Source organism: Papio anubis, chromosome 7, assembly GCF_008728515.1.
Source record: "Papio anubis isolate 15944 chromosome 7, Panubis1.0, whole genome shotgun sequence".
Lineage (NCBI taxonomy): Eukaryota > Metazoa > Chordata > Mammalia > Primates > Cercopithecidae > Papio > Papio anubis.
In genome coordinates, this window is record NC_044982.1 from 55133755 (window position 1) to 55152573 (window position 18819).

Below are 18819 nucleotides of genomic sequence, written 5' to 3' on the forward strand. Positions count from 1 at the left end.
TGGAAAAGCACAGCCCCGACAGACAATTCTCGGTCATGGTTTTAGCTCAGAGTTTCATCTCGCACACAGTGCCCTTTCAGGAGGGTAGGGCTTCCCTCTTAAGCCATTCCCAGAAGATAAGGAGAGGACCCAGACCCAACAGAATAAACACAGGAAAGACAGAACCTTTGAGGGCCCAGATGTCCTTCTCTTCATCCAGGCTCTCAACATGTGGAATACCAAAACATTTTCCAGTCCCTTTCTCAAAATCACCTGGAGATGTTGGTTTAAAGAAGCCAATTCCAGGATTCTACCCTAGACCTACTGAATCAGAATCTCTGGGGGTGATTCTGAGGAATCTGTGTTTTTAACAAGCTCTCTGCCAAAAACAAATGCTTGTTTTTAACAAGGATTGGAGATTTTTTAACAAACATCTCCAGCGCTGATTCCTGCTACTCTGAAACATCTTGACTCTGAAGTCATGGCCCAGCCTATGATGTTCAGAGGGTGACCATCAGTTTAGGCATGCCAGGCCCATGAGGAAGAGGAATTCCACGGAACTCAGTAAGACTCCATTCAACCTGACCTTTTTTTTTTTTGGTATTTTCAAATTAGAGTATAACAGTCACCACCAGTGGCGAATGGCCTGGATAGCTGCCCCTGAAGCCTCCCCCAATCTTATCCATATCACAGGCTGGAGATCTCTGACCCTGCCAGAGGGAGAGGAAAACTCAAGGATTGGGACCTGGCTTCTGTCACTTAAAAAAAAAAAAAAAAAAGTTCAAAGTTCCAGATTGAACCTGGGTGGCAGAGGAATGCAGGGGCTTTTCTTTGTTTATTTTGAGGAAGAGCAGGGAGCAGCCAAATCCTGAAACCAAGATGGAATCACAAAGCCATTTCCCGGGTGTTTTGTTGCACAAGAATCTCCCTCTCCCTTGTTGCTGGGTCTAGATGCAGCCTCCTGTTAAGGCAGAATACTCGCTAAAAGTTCCCATTGTCTGTCTAGGAGGGGCCAAGGGCCAAGTCACAACAAATCCAAAATGCTCAACAGTGGTTAATGGATGCTTTCATTCTTTAAGATATGAGCACTTCTAGGAAATATATAACAACCAGAATACCTCTCCCCCCCACCACCAAAATTTTTTTAATATAATTTATAAATTATATAAATTATTGTTTATATAATTTCAAGGGAACACGGGTTCCCTGGAGCCCATCCATGGAACTCTGGCCATGAGGCCCAGATTAAGAACGATCATAAACATGTTGAAGAATTGAAAACCTGAAATATCTAGAACTGTTTATCCACACCTGAGGAAATCCAAGGTGGGGATGGGATGGGATGGATGAGGACACAAACTTGCAAATATTCTTTTTACTCATGTCTTGATTGTTAATAGGAATTTCACAGAAATATAGATATATGCAATATTTGTTTCTGGTGCTTTTATTAATCTGAAGTAATTTTGTTATTTTAGGGACATTAAAAATTCATCATACAGAATTTAATATACTCATAAAATAATCATGCTTGGTAAATTTAAAGGTATAATCTTGGAGACAAATATTTACTAGTTGAATTTACTTTAAAACATTTTATATTTGTTGTAGGGTGTTGAAACTGCTAGACTTTTTTAAAATCTAGGATTAGTTTTTGCTGTTTTATAAGAAGCATTCCAAAACTGCAAATTCTTTCTTTAAATAAAGAACCATACCCTTTTTAAAAAAAATCCATTGTCCATCTCACATTCACATGTCTAGAAGGAGGAGGACAGGTTCTGGATACTTGCCCTATTCCTCCACACTCTTGAGACCTGTCCTATCTCCTGTTTGTTCTGAGTCATTAGGGCAAGTAGCACCACAGGCATACAAGATGCTCCTACTCTCACAGTCCCTGATCAGTCATGTGCCAACCTCTGTACTGATTCTCAAAAGACTAAGCCCACCAGCAAAAAACACACTAGGTCTGTCTACCTTTTCCTCTAAAAATGGTAGTGGCTCCCTGAATGTTATAAGCTTACATTTGTACCATTTTCCATTGATCCTAAGACACACCTTATCTTATGAGTCACCAGGAGCAACACCATCCTTTAGACAACATGACACACTGCTTTAACTATAGTTCTCCAGAGTCATGCAAGCCTCTGATTGCTTTGACGTTTCTTTCATCCATCCAAGATGTGCCAGCAGTTTCTGCTGTCACTTGGCTGGGCTTGTGATGGCCAGTCCTTCTGTGAAACTCACTAACAGTTTCTTCTACTTGATGGATGGCTCTTCCTCTCGTAGGCTCCAGAAAGCAGTTTGGTTGTTACTTTGCAAAAATTATGCACTATTGTGTTCATTCCTCTAACCATGCGTATCTGCTTCACTAATATCAAATTAAAGTCCTGCTGCTCTGTTTCTACGCCTTTTTGCACATAAGGTAATTTTTCATTTTAATGTCAAATCATAGTATAAGTTTTTGAGGATCTTTTAAACAGCAATTGACTTCAACACCTATAGCATCAACAGTGCATCTAATTCAATTGACATGATGACAGTGTGAACTGCCATGACATTATTAACAACTGTATCTCCACAGAGCCTGACCAACACCATCAGTTGATCCCCAGAGATGTTGGGATGTGGAAGATGTACATTCTAGAATAAGTTAAATAGGGCTCCCACACAGTAACCCTGTGCTCTTGTCTTAATTTTCTGGCCGACCCGTGGTTATAACTAAAATGAAAAGGAAAAGAATTCCAACTAAGAATAGGATAATGATGAAATGAATAGTTCTTTCACTTCCTGCAACTTTCTGACTCCTTTCTATTACGTGTCTTAAAATGAGGGACTCAGAGCTATCTTTCTTAACTACACACCAACAGTATGTCATGTTACTTTGCTATGATCTTAATGACAATATCCTGCTACATCTCTTTTTTCTCCCTCAATCTGTCTCTTTTTCTCCTCTAATAACCTGGAAGGGGAACCAAATGACCAACTCCTATTTCATTTATCTATACTAATACCACAACTTTGAGTTTACGATAAATTTCCTTCCTCTAATTTTTTACCATAATTCCCCATAATAACTTTATTGAGTAGTAGAGAGGGGGAGAGACTATGAATTTGTGGATGATGTAACTAGGACAAAAAAGAGTTGGTGGGAAAACCAATACTAGCGCTTAGCCTCCCAAACTTGTGTTTCTTATTCTCTGTTTTTTGTTTGTTTGTTTGAGACGGAGTCTCTCTCTGTTGCCCAGGCTGGAGTGCAGCCAGGGGATCTCAGCTCACTGCAAGCTCCGCCTCCCGGGTTCCCACCATTCTCCTGCCTCAGCCTCCTGAGCAGTTGGGGCTACCGGTGCCCACCACCACACCCGGCTAATGTTTTTGTATTTTTAGTAGACGGGGTTTCACCGTGTTAGCCAGGATGGTCTCGATCTCCTGACCTCATGATCCGCCTGCCTCGGCCTCCCAAAGTGCTGGGATTACAGGCGTGAGCCACCACACCCGGCCTGTTCCCTGATTTTAAGACCCCTTTGGGAAGAGCTGTCCCACAAACAGAAGAAACTGTTACTGAGATCCCCAAAAGAATCTCTCATCACAAGCTAACCTTCTGGATGGGAGGAATGTATTGTGGATTCCTAAAAGTTGAAGCCTGCTTATATACGTTCAATTTAGTAAGTACTCCTATAAAGACCGTACGCAAAGCTTGCCAGGCAGGGTACTGTTGGGTATTCCAGGAAGAAAGTCATAGCCCTGGCCTACCCTGCCTCATAATCTAGAGTTGTTCTCAATTCTGGGATGGGGGAAGAGGCAGGGAGGAGCACTTCACCTTGTCAATCAGATTACATTTTTACATTTACAGGCCCCAGAAAATTGTTCCAGATCCCTCCCCAACAACACACACACACATGCAGGATATTGCAAATCATTTCTTGGGATTGATACAGTTCCTGGACATTAGAGGAGTAGCTCACGTCTGCACCCCATACTATTGAGTCATGAAACTCACACAGATGAGCTTTTTCTCATGGTTAGAGCCACCCAAGTACAAAGAGACCAAGCTAGTCAAATAGTTTCAGGAGGAAGCAATAGCCGCCCTTGGTGTTGAGGTTTTCTTAATTAATATCTGAAAAAGAAATTCCTTGATCCTTCCCTCAGACCCAGTGTTTTGTGAGGCCTTCTTTCCTGGCAGGGTTGACGGTGAATATCCTCCAGAATGCACAGCTGGCCAGGGCACTTTTGAATAATCCACGGCCCTCCCTGAGGGGCCCGCTCATGATACCCCCCACTCCTTGCATACCCTGCCCTGTGCTCCACTCATCTCTTCACAGCTCCTGGCCAAGACGCTGGGGCCTCAGATTGCCTTCTGAGCCCTCAGAAAGGAGTGCTCCTCTTAAAGAGGTCAGGGGACCCCACTCTGCCAGAAAAATCTCTGGCCAGGGATATGGCTACAGAGTTTCTGGCATTTGTGAGTTGGCGAGTGGTCAGGGAGTTTCCAGTCTTTTACTACTCTCGAAAAGCAACCCGATTTTTCATTTGAAGTCAGGATGTTGAAGTGTCACTGAATCGCTGGGGACAGACATCTTGGGATCGGAGCCTTGTCTTGGTGGAGCCAGAGTCTCCGTATCACTTAAGGACACAGAAATCCTGGCTTCTTTCCCACATTAACTTGTGAATACGAATATGAAGATTTTTATCCGATTTCCCATATCTTCTCTTAGAAAAGGGGACAGAATTCCAGTTCTAGAGCCACAAAGGATCTGTTGAAACTCTGGCATTGCAGCCACTTTCTTGTGTTTATTCTTCTTCTTCTCTAGATGGCAGTGTTTCAAGGCCCGGCAGGGGAAGCTCATGTGGCCTCATTTAAATTATTACTACTATGAATTATAATAAATAGTGCTTTTTAGTTAAAAGGGTTTTTATCTTTATTATTTTAACCTAATCTTCATTTGACCTCCCCACTAATTCCGTAGTGTATCAGCTGTGGTCCCGGCAGGGATTCGAGGGCACATTCAAAGAGTTTAATTGAAAATTGTTTAAAGAAGGGACTATTTACAGAGATGGATCAGTCAGAGTCCAATCAGGAAAACAAAAACTGTGCCGATTATTTTAATAAGGCAATTAAATTCAACACCTAAATAAAGGATTGGAGATCTTTGTATGAAGTATCTAAAGTAGTCAATTCATAGAGACAGAGAGTAGAATGGTGGTCATCAGGGGCTGGGGGATGGGAAATGGGGAGATATTTCAAGGGTAGAGAGTTTCAGTTTTGTAACATGAAAAAGTTCTGGAGATTAGAGGCACAACAATGTGAAGCTACTTAACACCACTGAACTGTGCACTTAAAAAGTTTAAGATGGTAAATTTTATGTTTTTCACAACAAAAAGAAAAAAAGAAAGGGGTTGGAGATCTGAATATGTGAAAGGAATCATAAAGGTAACACAGAAAAGCAACTGTGAAGGATAGGCTAGCACCACTCAGGCCAGGGAACAAAGGGAAGAGCTCAGTGCTGTCACCCAGAAGCTCGGAGCAGGGCGGCAGATCTGGGCCGGAGGCCTCTGAAGAGGGGCTGCCTGGTTGTTACAGGTGCTTGAGAGCAAGCACAAGCACGGCCGTGAGAGTGCCAGAAAAACACAGAAGGCTGCATCCCAAGGCTGCTGTGGGAAGGATGGCTGCTGAGCAGACTCTAAGAGGAAGCGCAAGTGAAAGGAGGAATGGGTCCCTGCTCCTCCCTCCAGTCTTGCAGGCTCCCTGCAGCACCCTGTATTGGCAGAACTGACAGAGAGCTGCTGACAAAGAGGGATGTCTTTTGGAACATCACAGCCCAGTACCAAAAATCAGGGCATAAAAAAGGGTGGTGAGGAGCTGAGCAACATCAGCTTAGTAATGAGCAGGGTAAAGGGAATGGTAAAACAACCAGCAACCAGGAATGGCAGGAAACAATTATTGCCCCTAAGTCTAAGGGGCAAGAAGAAGGGATGATATTACAGGAATCTTGTCAGGGCCATTAGGGACATGGCTGTGGGAGAGGGGCTGCCAGCAGGATCTGTGGCCATCTGCCTAACCCCCAGCCAAGCAAGGAGGGAAGTGGTCAGAGGTGGGGGAAGAAACCCCTGACTTCTTTCTCTCTTCCTACCTGCTGGTCACGATAGCTTAAGAAGGAATGTTTAACATATATTTAATCAAAATGGGACCTACTATATGCCTTTATCTGCATCTTCATCTCCCCATCTAAGGATGATAGTGACAATAAAACTGAAATCCCTCTAAGTTAATGTATTTCAATTCATTCCTTCTCAACAGTTTAGCAGTAACTTGGCATGAACAAAATTTGCTTTTAAGCATGAAAAATTGATGATTTTTACCAAATTTATTGAAAGCGTAACATGCCATTAAAATACTTGGAACTGATTTTTACAAATACTAGGAATATAAAAAGGAGATTAAATGTTTATCACCTGCTTCTCTTGCTGATAGTTGAAAAACTGCTTTGGATTCAAGTTCTCTAAAATGGGAATGACCATAATACACATCACACAGGATTGTAGTAAGGATGAAATGAGAAAAAAACAGGTGAAAGCACTGTGGAAAGGGGGATTTTATTTTCTGTTACCTTCAGCTTTCCCTGGGTCTGGGTGTTCTTTAAAGCAGGGGTCCCCAACTCCCAGGTCACGGACCGGTACTGGTCCTGTTGGAAACCAAGCTACACAGCAGGAAATGAGTGGCAAGCCAGCGAGGCTTCATCTGTATTTACAGCCGCTCCCCATTGCTCATATTACCACCTGAGCTCCAGCCTCCTGTCAGATCAGTGGCGACACTAGATTCTCATAGAAGCATGAACCCTATTGTCAACTGCGCATGTGAGGGATCCAGGTTGCACGCTGCTTAGAAGAATCAAATGCCTGATAACCTAAGGTGGTGATGCTAGCGCTGTGTGGTGGCTGCAAATACAGATCAACATTGGCAGAGAGGTTTGACTGCACAGAGACCATAATAAATCAACTGCTTGAAGACTCATATCAAGTCAGTGAGTGGCAAGTGACAATTAAGCTGCATCTGGTGGCAGACTTTATAGCAGCAAATGAGTCGATGTCCTTCAAGTGTACAACTGCATGTGGTGGCCTTAAAAGCACGTTTGAGACAACTTCAAATCTCCATATGTTTTTGATTAAAGTCAAGGTGGAATGTCCTGAGACTGCCTTAAAAGCACTGAAAATCCTGCTTCCATTTCCAACTTTCTATCATTCTGAAGCAGGGTTTTCTGCAGTGACAGCAACCCAAACAAGATTATGGAGTAGACTGGACATAAGCAACACACTTTGGGTGTCACTATCTCCCATCATTCCCAGATAGGACCATCTAGTGGCAGGAAAACAAGCTCAGAGCTCCCACTGATTCTACATTATGGTGAGGTGTATAATTACTTGATCATATATTACAACGTAATAATAATAGAGATAAAGTACACAATAAATGTAATGCACTTGAATCACCCCAAAACCATCCCCAACACTGGTTCATGGAAAGACTGTCTTCTATAAAACTGGTCCCTAGTACCAAAAAGGTTGGGGATTGCTGCTTTAAAGTACCACCATCACAATCTCTATCATAATCACTGCCATCATCACCATCTTCATCATCACTATCATCATTACCTCCATCATCATCATCATAAAGATCACCATCAGCACCATCATCATCATCATTATCCTCATCACTAACATTATCTTTTCTCCAGGTCCTAAGTTTCCTTGCCCTCATGGCCTTCAAAATTTTATGGAGCAACAAACCCTCTTGGAGGGAAATGAGACATGGGATTTGGAGTCAGAAGAGTTGTGCTGGAATGCTGGTTTGCCATTGACTAACTGTAGGATCCTTCTGAGTTTTCCAGTTTTCTCATCTGTTAAACAGAAATACCTACCTACCTCTGCTGATTATTTTCCCTTTGCCCCTCCAAATCCATTCTCTGCCCTCCCTTTGCTACCTTATTTTGTATCTTGTAAGGATGACCTTTACAGACCAAATCACCTAGGCTCCCTTTTATGTGTATGTTTGTAGGAATACTGATAGAGGGTTGGAAATATACATACCAAGCTTAAGTTATCTGATTTAAGAAAGCAGTAGTGGTGGCTGGGCACAGTGGCTCATGCCTGTAATCCCAGCACTTTGGGAGGCCAAGGCGGGCGGATTACCTGAGGTCAGGAGTTCAAGACTAGCCTGGCCAAAGTGGCAAAACCCCATCTCCACTAAAAATACAAAAAATCAGCTGGGAATGCTGGCATGTGCCTATAATCCAAGCTACTCAGGAGGCTGAGGCAGGAGAATTGCTTGAACCTGGGGAGCGGAGGGTGCAGTGAGCTGAGATCATGTCACTGTACTCCAGCCTAGGTGACAGAGCAAGACTCTGTCTCTAAAAAAAAAAAAAAGCAGCTGTGATAATAGTAGAAAGATTAGGTATGGAAAAAAGAGATGAGCTAAATGAAAATTATTTATATCTGAAAGTATGCTGAGCAAAAAAATTGAGATACAAAATCATAACTATGTCTGATGTCATTTGTGTGACATACTAGAAAATGCAAACTTATCTGTAGTGACAGAAAGCAGATCAGTGGTTGCCTGGGCCAAAAATTGAAGGATAGATTAACCATAGTAGGGTATGAGGGAACTTTCTGAGGTAATAAAAGTATTTGGTATCTTGATTTTGGTTAGTAGTTACAAGATGAATGCATTTGTAAAAACTCAACCACCTGTACAATCATTTGCACTAGTTTATTAATATTATATTTAAATTATACTCAATAAAGTTGATCTGAAAAATACTTGGGCTAGGAGCAGTGGCTCACATCTGTAACCCTAGCACTTTGGGAGGCTGAAGTAAGACGACTGCTTGAGCCCAGCAGTTTAATACCAGCCTGGGCAACACAGTGAGACCCTGTTTCTATAAAAAATTTTAAAAATTAGCTGGGCGTGGTGGTGCACACCTGTACTTCTAGCTTACTTGGGGGCTGGGGTGGGAGGATTGCTTGAGCCTGGGAGGGTCAAGGCTGCAGTGAGCCATCATCATCCCACTGCATTCCAGTCTGGGCAACAAAGTAAGACCCTGTCTTCAAAAAAAAACTCATGGCATAATATAAATGGAAGAGATATATAATAGAATTCTAGCAGTAATATTACTGTAAATCTGTACAACCTAAATGTGCATACAAGGACTAAAAATTACATGGACCAATGAATACATCAGCTTGGTGCACAGATGCCTGCTATTTTATGAGCAACAAACAAAAAAGAAATGAGCTGAAGAAGGCTCCTGAAGACAGCAATGGCTACCCAGCAATGCCAAACTCACTGATAAGGTTACCGTTTACAGAAATACAGTATGGGGGTACTGAAAGCAACAAGAGGAAACAAAACTGTCTATAGGATCCTGATGGGGGGGTCTCATTTTACAACAAAAAGAGCTTTATGCAATGGACTCTTGAGTTATAATGAGGCTTAAAGGGAGAAAGACAGTGGTCTCAATGCCACTGTGGCCAAATAAGATTGCTAAATTGCTTTCCAAATCTCCATTTCTTATTTTATAAACAAAAAAACAACACTAGCCTTCAAATGCCAACTTTTCAAGACCCCAACTGCTACTGAGAAATACTCCCAAAGACATGGGAAGAAACATCTATTGATTCAAACATAAAAGGTGTTTGGCTCATCAGCCCTGTGCTAATGGTTCAAGAAATTTAAAACAACATAATTAGCTCCCTGAATTTATGGAACTAAGCAGAACCCATCCTCTTTATGTCAGACCAGTGGCCCTCATCCCGGCCCCAGAGGCATCGCTAACTTTTAAAAGTACAGATTCCTGAAAACAACCCTTGGAGGAGTTTATGACTTAGGGCTAATGTTGAGAACCACTCTGCTAGGCACTCACCTTGGTATTTGTATGCAGTCCAAGCATTCCAACATAGCCCTCGGAGCACCTGCCATTTTCTGGCAAAATAGTTCTGTGGTATTCTTTCTGCACTATCGCCAACTCTAGGGCCTGAAGATTTTAAAGATATGCAAAGCATCTTCCATTCCCAGCTGAGACTGGACACACCTGAAATAGGTAAAAGTGACAGACAGACTGGATGGTATGGAACACTCTTCCATGTTTCCAGAAAAAGGGCTCAATCTGAAACACAATTATTTCGTTTCTTCCTTTCTACTTCCTAAGCATTGGTGGTTCAGTTAACAAACAGTACCTGAGAAGCAGTGTTGGCACCTTGAGGCAATGAAAGTACAAGGAAGTGAGACGACCTCCCGACCTGCTTTTGACATCCCCTCATATGCCTGCCTCGAGATCTTGGCTTCTCAAGGGCATGAAAAATCAGCTCCCTATTCATTTCTTTTAAAAAAAAGTTTATTTCCTGCTTCCTATGTACAAGCCCTGTTCTAGGCACTGGGGACACAGCAGTGAGTGAAACACACAAGTTTCCTTCCATTGTTGGCTTACAGTCCAGATAAAAGAGACAAGTAAAAAACAATGGCAAAAAAAGTGTCAAATTATCATGATTTCAACGCAAGAAATTAAAAATATGTTGTTAAAAAGAGCGAAGGGGCCGAGCGCAGTGGCTCATGCCTGTAATCCCAACACTTTGGGAGGCCAAGGCGGGCGGATCATAAGGTCAGGATTTTGAGACCAGCCTGGCCAATATGGTGAAACCTCATCTCTACTAAAAATACAAAAAATATTAGCCAGGCACGGTGGCATGCGCCTGTAGTCCCAGCTACTCAGGAGGCTGAGGAGGGAGAATCACTTGAACCTGGGAGGCGGACGTTGCAGTGAGCCGAGATCACATCACTGCATTCCAGCCTGGGAGACAGAGCAAGACTCCATCTCGAAAAAACAAAAAGAAAAAGAAAAAGAAAAAAAAGGGTGAAGGCCAGAGTCACAGGACAAACATTGCATAATTCCACTATTTATATAAAGTATCCAGAATAGTCAAACACATAGAAGCAGAGAGTAGAATGGTGGTTCCCAGGGGCTGTGGGGAGGGAAGGATGGGATAGGGAGTTGCTATTCAACAGGTATAAAGTTTCAGTCACATGAGATAAGAAAGTTCTGGAGATCTGTGGTACAGTATTGTGCCTATCATAAACAATACTGTGTTGCACAGTTAAAAACTTGTTAAGAGGGTAGGTTTCACATTAAGTATTCCTACCACAATGAAAAGCGTGAAGCCGGACATGGGAGTGGGCAGGGAGATGAAGAGGAGTCGGGGGGGCCCTTTCTTCCCTCCCTTTACTCCTGCCTCAGAAGGTAACATCTGAGCTGAGCTCAAGGAAGAGAAAGAACCAGGATGCAGAGAGCCTACAGAAGGAGCAATGTGACAGCTGAGGCCTAATACGAAGCAGGAGACACTCAAAAGGGACTATGTGCAAATACGCAGGCAGAGCTTAATGAAACTAGCTACCGAGGGCTACCAAACCCAGGGCTACCAAAAGTGGGGGGAACCATGAGCACCCCTGGCCTGCAGGGACAAAGGGAGGAATGGCTACCAAAAGATGGAGAGGAACCCTGATAGGAGCTGTGGCCTTTGGTAAAGGGATGCAATCGGCCTCAGGTGACTAGCCAGCAAGGAAGGAGCAGGCGTGCGGTGGTAAATACCCTGAATAAATATCTCCTCCTCACTCTCTCTCTGATCTCCTGGTAGTGCTTCCCACTGGCCAATTCCAACAGGAAGTCAGGAAGCAAGAGTGTTCATCGATGCAATTCACACCATCAGCCTACTGGCACACAGAACAAGATGAGAAAGACTGAAGACTGGGTATAGAAAGGCAAATGGAAGGCATCAGCATAATCACCAAGTGCAAAAGCTTGCAATGGGAAATAGCATAGCCTGTTCAAGGAGTAGAGGGGCCATTGTGCTGGAGCTTCTTAGACAAGCTATAAGGTGTGACAGACAGAAGATAGGACCCAGATCATGTGGGGCCTACCATGCCATAGTGAGGTGCTGCTATTTAATTCTGTGCCCAACAGGAAGTGTTTTAGAAGGTTGGGATAGGAGACAGAACCAGATCTCATTTTTAAAGACCACTTTGCCTGCTGTGTGAGTGTGTACTATAGCAGTGGTAAGGGTGGAGGCAGGAAGGAACCAGTGCAGCAGGGGTGTGATTAAGCCACCCCAGAAGTCACATGTGCAGAGAAATTACACTTCTGCTTTCCCTAGATCTAATCTATTCTTGCTCACTAGCTCCTATGCACTATAGAAAAACAAAAAAGCAGGGGATAACCTTTAGATCAATACAATAGTTTAAATCTTTCTTTTGGTAAAACTCGGCCTCTTTCACTAAACATACTTAGTCTCTAGATTTCAGCAGCATCCCTGGCCCCCAGGATAGTGCTGGGGAGAAAGAAGTGTACATGACCTTGAAGATTTTCGGGGAAAAGTCCTTAAAACCATGCAGGGTCTTTTGGCTCCCCAGCAATGTGCCTTGTTCTCCTTGTGATTAGCCCTCAATGGTGTCATTAGGGGCTATGGCTGAGGCTGCAGCTGGGAGGCACCTTGGTCTATGCTCCCTCTCAGCTCAGTTGGACCCAATGACTCCTTGTATGACAGCCTCATTCATTTCAGCTCTCACGGGCATTACAAACCCCTGAGTCTCTGTAAGTCCCCTATCTCAACAGGCCTTTGTAGGCCTTGTCAGCTCTTAGGTCTGCATTCATGTCTTGGGAGAACAGAGGAAGTATTGGGGATGCAAATTAGACCATCACTCTCCCTGACCACATCTCTGAATTTATTTCATGTGGTCACCCTCCAGGTTTGCCAAGAAGGTCCCTCAAGGAGCTTCCAGGTGATCTCTTCCCAGTGTCCCAGACTGGAAGCAAGGAAGGAACCTCTCTGCCCTGTTTCCCTTTATGAATTTAACAGAATTCCCACTCTACAGGGTTGAGACCAGAAGGAAGATCAGAGTGTTGAACTCACCATGTACCTCTTCTGACCCCCTTCTCTCTGTCTTCCTCCTCCAAAAATCTATTCAGGCTGGAGTGCACGCTTCATTATCACAGCTCTCGTCTTCTGAACTGCTGCCTCATTACTGAGCATTAATGGTGAATAAACATTCTATTAATATGTGTTATTGCAGAAATTCACAGTCTAATTTTCCAGGCCTACTCCTTGCTATGAAAATAAAAAAATAAAAACATTTATAAAATCTTTTCTCTCCCTATAAGGACTAGTTTTTAAGCCTACTGTCTTTCTGCAGAACCCCATTTTTGATTGTCAGAAGCCAAATCTTAACTCTTACTTTCAGTTTGCACTCATTTATCTCATCTCAGAGGCAGATATATTCAGGAAAAATAGAAAAGCACATGAAATTGTTCCAAACCATGGCCATCATTATACCTCCTAAGCTATCCTAATGTTCTGGGTGAGAAATAACCATAGCTTGATACCTGTTGGAAGTGGAGTAGAGAGTAGGAGAGATAAGTAAAAGAAGGCAGGATGAGGAAATATTTTGGAGGTAGAACTAACAAAATTAGCTGATGGATTAGATGGTAGGGGTGAAGAAAGCTGAGGAACCAAAAATGACTCGTAAGTCAGTAATAGCTGGTTGTCCATTTTTACAGAAATGGGGAGTCCTGGGGAAGAAACTGGTGTGCAGTGGGAAAAGTCAGGGATTCTGTTTTGAACCTATTAAATTTGAAATTCCAATGAGATATCCCAGTAATATGAAATAGACCACTCAGATGAGAGGTCAGAGATGAGGATAAAAATTTGGGAATCGGCAGCATACAGATGGTATGTCAAGCCCACTGTACAGTATGAAGGAAGGTTCCGTCTGTGCATGGAAGGCACCGGGGCTGAAAGCCTCCATAGGCCAGCCCACGTCAGGTCAAAGAAGAAAAAACCCAACCACTCCCAAACCTAGCCCAAGCCAAGCTCTCAGATTCAGCATAGCATTTAAGATCCAGAATCAGGCACCACAAACCCATCTTGAATTTAGCAATAACCACAAGAGAGAGAAAATGTACATGTTGAAATTAGGTCATCATTATTGTACAGGCTTTTGTTTCAGAGAAAGTTATAATTATTTATTTGGGACCAGTCATCATGGAGAAAGCTTCCTGTGAAGCAGGAGACCAATGAGAAACAGCATTTTCTAATAGCTTGGACTTTTCTATCAACGAAGGATCTTGTGATATACCAACTTTTCAGCCCAGAAGCCACCTGGAGGGTTGGTTCTCTTTAGTTTTTGGCCATGTTCTCTTAACATTTTTGTTGCTGGTAGGAATTGGGAGAAAAGAACTCACAGGCCTCTCTACCTTAATGGGGGAAAAGGACCAGAGTGGGGAGCTTGAGGAGTGAAATAAATAATACTATTTCCAAGGAAATAGCCCCACCTGCTGAAACAAATTTCCATCTGGGTTGGGGAGGTAAGGGAGGTAAGATTTGAGTTTCTTCAGGAATTATGACTACTTAACAACTATAACCTTCTTGCTCCCTCTACAGGGCAAAGGTATGAATAACATGACTACAAAGAAAAAAATCATAATAGAAGCCATGGCTTCATTTTTATCTGCACCTTTCTTACATCACTTTGAGATAAGTATTTTAAGAGAGAGACAAAATAAAGGCAATGAATTAAAATTCCTCTGGCACTTTCCACATACTCTGACGTTTGAAGCCCAAGAAATGGGGGTGCTTTGCAAGCAAAGCCAGCTCTATGACACTAATCAAATACTTAAGACTGGCCTTATAAGATAGAAAAAGGGTACAATATTGCATTGCTTTTATTAATCTATTTCTCTAAATAACTAATTATTTCTTCTGAAAACGGAGGATTCTGTAACATGGCGTTCCTTCACATGTAAATTCATTCCAGAAGAATAATGGCTGGACTTTGTTTGAGGTTTTCTGAATTTTAATGAGGACATCATTGTTGCCAGGCAACTTTGTACTCCAGATACAGGTGCACATGAAAGTTAAATTACCTTATTATTCTAATGAATCTACTCTGACAAAAGTCTGGTATAACAATTTGTCTACCTAGATCCAGCAGCTGAATGAAGGAAACAAGTCCAGGAGTCAAAGACAATAAACATGAATAAAGCCAGTTCTCATAAGACCATTCTCCAAGGTTTCAGTACAATGGTTCCAAAGTAGCACTGAGACTAATTTTAAAAAGCTTCATTTGAGCCTAATGATTTTACAATAGAACAGACACTGATAACATTTAGACAGAAGGAATAATATCTCAGAGCTGTGGGTTCAATTTGGGTAACAACGTTTTATAAACACATAGCCAGACGGTAAATTGCTTTAGCTTTCAAGATTATTGCTGCAATAATTAACTATTCTTTCAGAAGAACAAACATTTGTCGCCACAGGCAATGAATAGATAGCAAAAGACAAATCACACCATGACAAAGTAAAAATATCAAAAAGGGGACTTTACAGGTGATTCTGTCCAATTTAGCATGTGACGAAAGTGGCATCTCAAGCCACTGGGGCAAAGATGTACTTTTTAATAAATGGTGCCAGGACAACTGGGTAGACAGTTGGAAAAAAATAAAATAAAATTAGATCCGCATTTCATGCCATACAAAAGAATAAATTCCAAATGTATCAGAGACCTAAGTACAAAAAATAAAATTATACAATTACTAGAAGAAACCATGAGTAAATTACTCTCTGTTCTCAGTGTAGAGACTAAGACTTAAAATAGAGGCAATAAAAGATAATTTGACCACACAAAAATGAAATATAACACATGGTAAAACAGCAACACCATCATCACCATAAACAAAGTCAAAAGACAACTAGGAGAAAATATTTGCAACAGACATATCCCTAATATGTAAAGAGATTTTGAATAGGGAGAAAGGACCAGAAACCCAATATCAACAGACAACTGAACCAAAAATATATAAAATGAAATACACAAAATGGCCCTTAAATATATGAAAAAAATCTTATAGTTATAAAAATGCATCCAGGCATAGTAGCTAACACTTGTAATCACAGTCTTTTGGAAGGTTGAGGGAAGAGGATTGCATGAGCCCAGGAGTTTGAGACCAGCCTGGGCAACATAGCAAGACCCTATGTTTACAGAAAAAAAATTAAATTAGCAGAGTGTGGTGGTGCACACCTGTAGTCCCAACTATTTGGGAGGCTGAGGTAGGGGATCACGTGAGTCTAGGAGTTCAAAGCTGCATCATGCCACTGCACTCCAGCCTGGGCAACAGAATAAGACTCTGTCACAAAAATTAAAAAAAAAAAAAGAAAAATGGACATTAAAACAACACTGAGATACCATTTCTTATTTATCAGATTGGTGAAATTAAAAAGTATGACAATACATTCTGTTGTCAAGGCTGTGAGAGAATATTCTTGAACATTGCTGGTGAGAATGAAGATTGGTACAGCCCTCCTGGAAGGAAATTTAACAACTCTTAGTAAAATCATGGATGCATTTAGCTTTTGTCCCGGCAATTCTACTTCTCGGAATCTACTCTGAAGTTCAACCTCCAACAATACAAAATTAATATGCACAAGGTTATCCGTTACAGCACTGTAATTACAAAATGTTGGAAGCGACCTAGATGCTCAATGTTCATACATAGAAGAGTGTTTGAATAAATGATAATGCATCCAACACAGTGGAATACTATACAGCTATAAAGAAGAATGAAGATCTCTATGAACTTATATTGAGTGATTTCCAGGACACATTAAATTTAAAATGTAAAATATGAAATAGTATCTACAGTATGCTACCTTTCATGCAAAACAGAAAGGAATCTAAATATATACGTATTTTTTCTTTCATAGGTATATTCATTTGTACAAAAGAATCAACTGGCCAGGTGCGGTGGCTCACGCCTGTAATCCCAGCACTTTGGGAGGCCGAGGCAGGCGGATCACAAGGTCAGGCATTCGAGACAAGCCTGGTCAACACAGTGAAACCCCATCTCTACCAAAAAGGTTTTGTGTTTTAAAAATACAAAAAATTAGCTGGGCCTGGTGGTAGGTGCCTGTAATTCCATCTACTCAGGAGGCTAAGGCAGGAGAATCACTTGAACCTGGGAGGCAGAGGTTTCAGTGAGCCAAGATCATGCCATTCCACTTCAGCCTTTGCAACAACAGTGAGATTCCATCTCAAAAAAAAAAAAAAAAAAAGGATAAATCATAAATTAATGAGACTGGTTAAGAGTAAGTGGGAACAGGGCAGAAGGGAATAGGAAAAAGAAACAGGGCAATAGTCATAAAGGGGGAGTAAAACCCATCTAAGTGTATCTTTTAAAATAATTCTGACTCCTAAAATCATGTTTTATATACCCCCAAAATAAATAAACGATTAAAATAAACCAGGATGTGAGGGGGACAACCCAAAATGGAATAAACAGCAACCAGTGAACTTAATTGTACTGCAGATGAATAATAAGACAAATGAAGAGGGTGAGATGGAAAGAGCGACTGTAAGTATTTTGACTATTATAAAAAGAAAAACCAAAAGAACTATGTATGTGTGCATACATGGGTTAATACACATACATACATTTCCAAGCTCTGTCTTCCGAGAAGCAGTGAGCACACCTAGCTCTAGGATCTTGGTTTCTAAATACCAGTCTCTAATATAAGGAACCAAAGCTCCTTGGAGAAACAGTTGATTTCAGCTTTAGAACAGCAAATATAGATGAGCCTGGGACAGCTTCTGATGCCAGAAAGGAGGGCTCAAAAAATGACAGGGGTAGCTAAAAAAGGATATAGGAGCTAACTAGAGGGAGCTCCTAATGGCTAAGGTGGAAACACTTTGAGCAATAATATACATAATGATACTAATAGATTATGCTCATAAGTCCAAATTGTTAAAAAATAAATTAGCATTTCAAATTAATAAATGTGGAAGGAATGATGGAAATAATCACTACTAAGCAAATATCATCGCTAATAACTGTTGCAGGGAACCATCAGTGGATGCTAAAATTAACGGTATTAGAAACGGGATATTTCCATAGTGTCGAAGTATCTCCCTAAAAGGTACTTATTAATTACAAAGGGAAAAATAGTCACTTTATAGTGCAGAAACCTGACAAACACTATCTCAATAAAGTGATCAAAGTAAACATCACCTAGGCCGGGCACAGTGGCTCACGCCTGTAATCCCAGCACTTTGGGAGCCTGAGGTGGGCAGATCACTTGAGATCTGGGGTTCGAGACCAGCCTGACCAACACAGTGAAACCCTGCCTCTACTAAAAATTTTTAAAAATTAGCTGGGTATGTTGGCACACATCTGTAATTCTGGTGGCTGAGGCAAGAGAAATGCTTGAACCCAGGAGGTAGAGGTTGCAGTGAGCCGAGATCCTGCCACTGCACTCCAGCCTGGGTAACAGAGTGAGACTTTGTCTCAAAAAAAAGTAAACATCACCAGTAACAAGACATTTGAAACCATGTACCCCCTGACATCATGCCCTGAGAAGGGCATACCATCATTTCTGTGGCATTATTGCAAAAAATGCATAATCTCACTCTAATCATGATGAAACAACAAACCCCAACAGAGGGATGATCTACAAAATAAGTGGTCATGAAGGACAAAGACTGATTACAGAGACTACAGAGACATGACAACTAAATGTATTGTGGAATTCTGGTTAGATCCCAGACCAGAAGAAGTACATTAGTAGGGAAATTGCTGGAATTTGAATTATTTGCAGATTAGTTTATGATGTCAATGTTAATTTCCTAATTTTTGAAGTATTTTCTATAAGTCTATACATATTTCAAAATAAAAGGTTTTTAAAGCTAAGGAAAAAAAGTGGTTCCAGCTGGGCGCTGTGGCTCACACCTGTAATCCCAGCACTTCGGGAGGG

General features: G+C 41.6%; 1 long non-coding RNA gene across 5 annotated transcripts in view; it reads right to left on the reverse strand.

The window, feature by feature from the left end:
* LOC101010243 overlaps window positions 1-18819 on the reverse strand; it is a 95786-nt gene that overhangs the window by 65062 nt on the left and 11905 nt on the right. For all 5 annotated transcript variants that reach the window (XR_001904785.3, XR_649720.4, XR_004184919.1 and 2 more), the window contains 2 exons: window positions 12928-13039; window positions 9891-10058 (listed from right to left, as the gene is read on the reverse strand). This is a non-coding gene — a long non-coding RNA (uncharacterized LOC101010243). The remainder of the gene's footprint in view (window positions 1-9890; window positions 10059-12927; window positions 13040-18819) is intronic.